Source organism: Nicotiana tabacum, chromosome 19 (genome assembly GCF_000715075.1).
Source record: "Nicotiana tabacum cultivar K326 chromosome 19, ASM71507v2, whole genome shotgun sequence".
NCBI classification, from domain to species: Eukaryota; Viridiplantae; Streptophyta; class Magnoliopsida; order Solanales; family Solanaceae; genus Nicotiana; species Nicotiana tabacum.
In genome coordinates this window covers 40,479,290-40,487,681 of record NC_134098.1, presented here as the reverse complement: position 1 = coordinate 40,487,681, position 8,392 = coordinate 40,479,290, and the positions used below count along the sequence as shown (strand labels likewise).

Below are 8,392 nucleotides of genomic sequence, written 5' to 3'. Positions count from 1 at the left end.
TTTTCGATTCCCTTGCGATCTCAAATTTTCACATCAAATTCCTACAAAAGAAGAACCCAAGGAATTAGTCCTGGCATCTTTTCTTCTCAAATAAATACCTGATGGCAGCATGGTCGGTGCAGACGACAACTTTGGTTCCCACTAAGTAGGCTTTGAATTTGTCAAACGCCCATACCACTATCAACTCCTTTTATGTACTATGTACTTAAATTGAGATGGATTCTGAGTTTTACTACCGTAATAAATTAAGTAAAATACTTTATTTTTCCTTTGGCATATGACGGCCCCAATTGCAATATCACTTGCATCACATATAAGTTCAAAAGTCTCTCCCGGTCTGGGGCTGTGATAATTGGTACAGTCACTAATCACTTGTTTAGCTCCTCAAAGGCCTTCAAGCAAGCATCATCAAATTTTAACGAAGTGTCCTTTATAAGCAACCTTCACAAGAGAGCAGAAATCTTAGAGAAATCCTTGATAAATCGACGGTAAAAACCTACATGACCCAAGAAGCTTCGAACTCCTTTAACCAATATTTGGGGCAACAATCTTTCAGTTTCCTCCACCTTTGCCTTGTCAACCTCCAAGTCATCTTTGGACACCTTGTGCCCGAGTACAATTTTTTCTCGCACCATAAAATAGAACTTCTCCCTATTCAACACCAAATTTTGTTTCCTCACACCTGACAAGCACTTTACTCAAATTTGTTAAGCATTTGTCAAAAGAGGGTCCAAAAACTGAAAAAACATCCATAAATACTTTAACAAATTTTTATAATATATCAGTGAAGATTTCCATCATACAGCTTTGAAAAGTCACAGGTGCATTATACAACCCAAATAACATTCTTTTAAAAGCATATGTACCATAGGGACAAGTGAAGGTAGTCTTCTCTTGATCCTCAGGCGCAACCAAAATTTAGTTATATCCTGAATATCCATCAAGAAAATAGTAGTAGTCTTTTCTTACTAGCATGTCTAGTATTTGATTAATAAAGGGGAGGGAGAAGTGGTCTTTTCTTGTGGCATTATTCAATTTCCTATAATCTATGCAAATTCTCCAACATGTGACAGTTCTTGTAGAAATAAAGCTATTGTTTTTATTTACCACAATCACCATATCACCCTTCTTTTTCACACACTGGACGGGGCTAACCCACTTTCTATCAGAGATAGGAAATATAATACATGAGTGGAGCCACTTTATTACTTCTTTTCTAACTACCTCCTTCATGACTGAATTCAAGTGGCATTGGTGTTCCACACTTGGTTTGTGCCCATTCTCCATGAGAATTTTATGCATACAGAATGCCGGACTAATTCCACGTATACCTGCCATGGTCTACCCAATTGCCCGCTTGTGTGCTCTAAGCACCCGGAGTAACTTCTCTTCCTGCAAGTCAGACAAAGCAGAAGAAACAACAACATACAATGTCTCATTAATACCTAAATAAATATAATAAAGGTTAAAGGTTAAGGGCTTAAGCTCCAATTTAGGAGCTTCTTCAACAGACGTCTTGGGTGGTGGCCCATTAGGTCTATCTAGAGGCTCAAATTTGATCACCCCTTTGATATAGGGGCATGCATCCAGATTATGCACCATCTCCTTGACCTTCTTACCTAAATCAATATTGTCAAACCATATGAGTGCTTTTTCTAGATAATCGTCTAGATATATATATCCAAGTCACCTATCTGCTCTTCTTTCTCTACCAGAGATATCATGGAAAGATCCTCATTATAGCTAGGAAGCTAAATTATCTTATACACATTGAAAACTGCTTCTACATTATCAACTTTCACGATCATTTTCCCTTCTTTAACTTTAATGACTGCATCCACTATGGCTAAGAGAGGTCGCCCCAATATGATCGGGATTTGTTCATCAGCTTCATAGTCCAGAATGATAAAATTTGCATGGAGGATGAATTGACCAATTTGTAATAACACATCATCTATTACCCCCTCGGGATAGACAATAGGCATACCTGCTAATTACAATATGACTACTGGATCTTGGAGCGCCTAACCCAGTCGACTAAAGATTGACAGAAGCATCAAATTTATGCTTTTCCCCAAATCATACAATTCTCTCCATACATCTACTTCACCAATTCTCGCTGGAATGGTAAAACTACCAGGATCTTTTAATTTTTGAGGCAGTTTCCGTTGAATTCTCGAGGTACACTCTTTAGTGGGTGCCACAGTCTCAAACTCTATTAGCCATCTATTGCTTGCCACTATATTCTTAATGTACTTAGCATATTTTAGAATTTCGCACAACACGTCGACAAGGGATAAGTTAAATTGGACATGGATCAGCATATTAAAAAACTCGTTCAACATCCGACCATCATTATTTTTTTGTAATCTTTGGGAAAAGGCGGTGGAGGCCTTGTAATTGGTACTTTCTCATTAGAAGTACTTTCTTTCTCACTTTCATCCACAGGCTTAGGAACTATTCACCTTCAAGAGTGACTTTTTCTTTCCTCTTCTTTGGTAATTCTTTCAATTCTCTACCATTCCTCAAGGTCGCAACATTCACTTGTAGATTTTTTTCTGTATCACTTAAAATAGCACATGTATGCCTGGTATTCTAATTTGCAGCCAACTGTCCAACTTGTCTTTTCAGATTTCTAAAGTCAGTCACGAGTTGTTGATTGTCAAACAACAACTTCTTCAAAAAATCATTCGTATTATCCTCTACTTTCAGGGAGGCTTCTGAGGCTGGTTGTAATTTTCTTGGGGTCTGTACTGATTCTAAATCACTTGATTTCTACCCCATGAGAAGTTCGGGTATTTTCTCAAATTAAGATTATATGTGTTCCCATATTGGGCATTCTGGTTCATTGGACCTCTACTTTATTGTCCCACATAATAAATAGACTCCGGATTTATTGGACACTAATCACTCGTGTGACTTTCTCCACGTATATCACAACATATGGACATCCATTATACATGTTGCATCAGATGCGCCTGACCCATTACTAACTCCCTCACCTTATTTGTCAATTTGGCCATATTTTCCCTCATGGTTGTACGCTCATCTAAATTAATTACACATGCTGCCCTCTATTTAGTTGTTCTTCGTAATTCCCCATCACCTTGCCAATTGTAATCTTTCAAGGTGAAGTTGTTTAAGAGGGTCTGGATTTGGCTGTAAGGTTTTTCCATGCAACTAACATGACAGGCTGAGTCAAGACTCATCTTTGCTTCATCATCCAACCCATAAATAAAAGTGTGACCCAATAGCTTGTCATTTTGATAGTGATGGGGGAAGTCTCTAAGTAGCTTCTTGTATCTTTCCCAAGCTTGACGAAGAGTCTTGCCATTCTGTTGTTGAAAACCAAGAATCTGGATCCTTAGTGACTTTGTCTTCTTTGTGGGGAAGAACTTGATCAAAAACTTTCAGGCTAACTCATATCAAGTGCGGATCAAATTAGCAGGCTCCTTTTGTAACCATTCTTTCGCTTCCCCCAATAGAGAAAAGGAAAACAATGTCAGCCTGACATAATCCTTGGAAACATTTGGATAATTATAAGTTTTAGTAATTTCCAAGAAGTTCTGGATGTGCCTTTGCAGATCTTCATGAGAGAAACCCACAAACTGCCTCGTGGACCGAATCAGCTGCTCCATATACTATTTAAGCTCAAAGTGACCAGTAATGTTAGGCTTCACGATCGCTTAAGTCATGCTAGCAAGATTAGGACTTGCGGCCCATATCACTGTTCGCTCGTTGTTTTTTGCCATCTCGATTGGCTGTAGTTGGACTACGATACCTAACTCTGTAATTCTAGCTCTAGCTTCAGCCTCCCTTCTTAACCTATAAAGAGTTCTTTCTATTTCTAGATCATATATGAGGATATCGTTAAACTTTTGCTCCTATGGATTCTTGAGGGAAACACATGTAGATGCAGAGACAACAAAAGAAAAATCAAAACTTGAACAAATAACAAATATCAACTTTTCATAAAGATAGCTAATTCTTAAGTCCCCATCAACGGTTCCAAAAACTTGTCAGGGCCAAACGCATACACAAGTATACGCGGTCGACAAGTAATAAATTGATGAGAAAGTATCATTCCCACAAGGAATGAAAATGCACACGCACATGCACACGCAAGTACACATATAACTTAGGAGTAATTTTATTGAGATAGAGATATTTTCGGGGTTATGGGATTAATGTCCATCCTGTTGAGTTTTCCAGTTGAATTAACTACTTAAGGTATCTGATTTGTTGGCTAGCAGGGTTTATTATACTTGAAGGTTCTTTCAATGCCTTGCTCGCCTATTCAAGCCAATTTAATACTATACATCTATAGAATCAGGATTAACTAGAACACATGTATAGTTTCTACAATAATAACCAAGTAAGGCAATTAGCATATGTCTATCTTAATCACGAATCTATTTTTCGATGCCCGGATTCAAGATCTTACTCTATTCAATCTTATATGCAATCTATAATTTCTACCTTCGAGTTTGTCACGACCCAAAATCCTAAGTGTCGTAATAGCGCCTATCATGATACTAGACAAGCCGACAACTCACACATACTAATATCTTAAAATTTAAAATATACTGAAATAAGCTTAAGTAAGTAAAAGCCTCATAAAAACTAAATGAAAACGTCACATCTCAATATAAAATTTCTCAAAACTTGGATGTCACTGAATACATCATCTATACAAATACATAGTCTGATACACAGTCTAAGAAAGTAGAACTGAATAAGTTAAACTGAGGGATAGGGGAGGAGAGTCAAGGTCTGCGGACGCCCAGGCAGCTACCTCGATAATCTCTGAACGACTGAAAACTCTGAGTTCAACAACCACCGTGCCCGGAAACACTTGGATCTGCACATGAAGTGCAGGGTATAGCGTAAATACAACCAACTCAATAAGTAACAAGTCTAACCTTTGGACTGAAAGCAGTGATGAGTTTGAATAATACAGTCCAAATACATAATTAAACAGTACAGAAAATTTACAAAAACATATGATAACAATATCTCAGAGAAACTCATAATTTGCATGTACCGGTACAGGAATGTAGACATGCTTCCAGGTTAAGAATTAAACTCAGAACAGATAAAATATGTCAAGTCTAAATGATATGAGGAATATGATATCTCTATATCTACATGCCAATATACATATCGTATGTGATGCAACACAATGAAAGCCTTACGTACTCACACTCTCGGAGTACTCAACCTGACTGTCTCAATTCTTACTCAATCACTCAGCACTGTAGGGGCAGATCCAGCTCAACTCCGGAGGGGCGGATCCTGCCCAAAAACTAATATAAGCCAACATGGTATGCTGCAGCGTGCAGCCCTACTCCATCATGAATCAATAAATCCTGTTGCGGCGTGCAGCCCGATCCCATAATCATCACTCACAATCAGGCCCTTGGCCTCACTCAGTCATCAATCTCTCACGTCTCTTGGGCTCACTAATCTCATGCCACTCAACCCAAATCAATGATACGTGATGTGACAATGTATGATAATAGAGACTGAGATATGATATGCAATGATGAATGCGACTGAGAACATAACTACAATTAAGTAAATAATTCAACAGCAAAGAACGATCGTTGTGGGTCCCAATAGTACCAGCACATAGCCTAAATATGATTTCTGGCATAAATCACAGCTCAAGTGCTCTAACACATAGAGTACAGTAATGATATTCAGATGAGATAACTATACAGTTCCATGGAATCGACTAAATGACAGTTACTACGGTGCACGCCCACACGCCCGTCATCTAGCATGCGCTTCACCTCAACACCAATAACATAGCAAATACTTTCAGGGATTCATACCCTCAAAACCAAGTTTAGAAGTGTTACTTACCTCAAACCATATAATTATCTACTCCAGCAAGCCCTTGCCTCGCGAATCAGCCTTTAAATGCCTCAAATCTAGCCACAAACAATTTGATATAATCAACTCAAGCTATAGGAATCAATTCCATATGAAAATGCTAAATTCTATATCAAAAGTCAAAAAGTCAGCTCAAAAGTCAACCCCCGGGCCCATGTCTCGGAATCTTATAAAAGTTATAAAATCTGGAAGCCTATTCAACCACGAGTCCAACCATACCAAATTCCGACACCAAATTGTCACTCAAATCTCCAAATTTAACTCTCCAAATCCCTAGCCTCAAACTCCCAAAATTCCACCTCAAAAACACACAAACTAGGTGGGAAATTCAATGGGGAAACAATATTATTGAATAAAAATGATCAGAAGTGACTTATCTCAAGAAACACCTCAAAGTCCCTCTCAAACATTGCCTTAGCCCGAGTTTGAAATGTCCAAAATGATAAAAATCACGAAACCCTCGAGTTTTAAACTCTGCCAAGGCATTCCGCACCTGCAGAGCCTGGGCTCACACCTGTGCATCCGCTTTTGCGGAAAAATCCGCACTTCTGAAAAGCTCTCTTAACAGGCAACCTCTCGCACCTGCGGTCCCAGCCTCGCACCTGCGGGACCGCATCTGCAAACCTCCCTTCGCTTCTGCGACTCCCCTGCTGCCTATCCAAATCCGCTTCTGCGGTAGACCATGCGCAGATGCGCATCCGCATCTGCAGAACCTCTTCCGCACCTGCGACCCTAACAGACCTTCCTCATCTACGCAGTTGCGCAAGCTTAACCATTTCTAAGGCTCCGCACCCATGGCCAATCCCACCCCAAGTGCGATGACACCAGATCTGAAGCACCAGCATAACACTTAAGCCAATTTTCGATCCGTAAAACCATCCGAAACCAACCCGAGGCCCCGGGGACCTCAACCGAACATATCAACAAGTCTTAAAGTACGATACTATCATGACCCACATTTCCCTCCGTAGGTGACGACACCTAGTCTCTATGACTAGGTAATCCTAACATTTGTGCGGAATAACAGAATATAAACAGAACTCAAGCCTCAACATATGAAATAAATATAAAAGCTTTGATTCAAATAATTACATCTCCCAAAACCCGGTAGAAATAAGTCACAAGTTCTAAGAGAAATACTAAGTTTATCTATACATTAGAGTCTAGGGAAAATAAGGATGAAAACAACATAATAAGGATAGAGGGGGACTCCGAGGTCATCCGACGCTGGCAGAAGTACCTTGAAGTCTTCACGCACGGTTATCTCACTAGCATCTGGCCTGGTAGGAAGAACCTGGATCTGTACAAAAAGATGTGCAGAAGTGTAGTATGAGTACACCACAACGGTATCCAATAAGTGACAAGCCTAACCTCAGTAGAGTAGTAACGAGGTCAGGTCAGGGCCCTACTGAAATAAAAAGAAGCAAGGTAGAAGATATAACAATATAATAAAATGACGAGGAATTTAAATAATGAGAAGTTGCAGAAAGGTAACAACACATCGAATAAAAGTTAATAACAGGGGCGCTCCCGAGGTACCGCCTCATAGTCCCAAATATCAATACACAATAGGGAGAGCTCCTGAGGTACCGCCTCATAGTCCCAAAAGTAAATATGCAACAGGGGCGCTCCCGAGGTACCGCCTCGTAGTCCTAAAAGTAAATACACAACAGGGGAGCTCCCGAGGTACCGCCTCGTAGTCCCAAAAGTAAATACATAGCAGGGGGAGCTCCCGAGGTACCGCCTTGTAGTCCCAAAAGTAAATACACAACTCATAACCTATGGTACAATGAGTTTACAACAAGGAATCATACAATTAAAGACTGTTAAAGACTGAATACAAGATCAAGGAAGCAAGTAATTCAATTAAGCATGTTGCACAAGTGGAAGTAAGAGTTAAGACATGTAGGCATGCGACATTAGGCTAAACATGATGATTACACGGGCTAGAGCAACTCAGTTAAAGAATTAAAAGAAAACTACTCAGCGAGAAAATAGATTTTTCAACATTTAACCCGAGTACACGCTCATCACCTCGCTTACACGGCCTTCACATATTTCAAATATCATAACAATACCAAAACCTAAGGGGAGTTTCCCTACCACAAGGTTAGACAAGTCACTTACCTCAAATCCCGATCAATGAGTCGATAAAAATGCCATTCTCTCTACTTTCCAACTCCAAACGACCCAAATTTATCCAAAAGCAATTACATACTATAAATACAACTATAACAAACTAATTTAAATAATAAATCTATGACTTTAGCAAAGAATCGAAAAGTCACCCCAAAATGTCGACCAGGGCCCATGTCTTGGAATCGGGTAAAAGTAACAAAATACGAACACCCATTCGATATCAAGTTCACCCATACCAAAATTACTCAAATTCAATACAAAATTCTCGACCAAAACCTCAAAATTCAGCCTAAGGAATTTTCCACCTTTTCACAAATTTCTCAACCCAGGTCCTTAATTAAATGAAGAATACATG

General features: G+C 39.3%; 1 non-coding gene across 1 annotated transcript; it reads left to right on the top strand.

Moving 5' to 3' along the window:
• The first annotated feature begins 3,264 nt into the window (after nucleotides 1-3,264).
• Nucleotides 3,265-3,371, top strand: LOC142174006 (small nucleolar RNA R71). Its single transcript, XR_012703370.1, has one exon. It is a non-coding gene; the product is annotated as a small nucleolar RNA R71 (small nucleolar RNA).
• The last annotated feature ends 5,021 nt before the right edge of the window (nucleotides 3,372-8,392 follow it).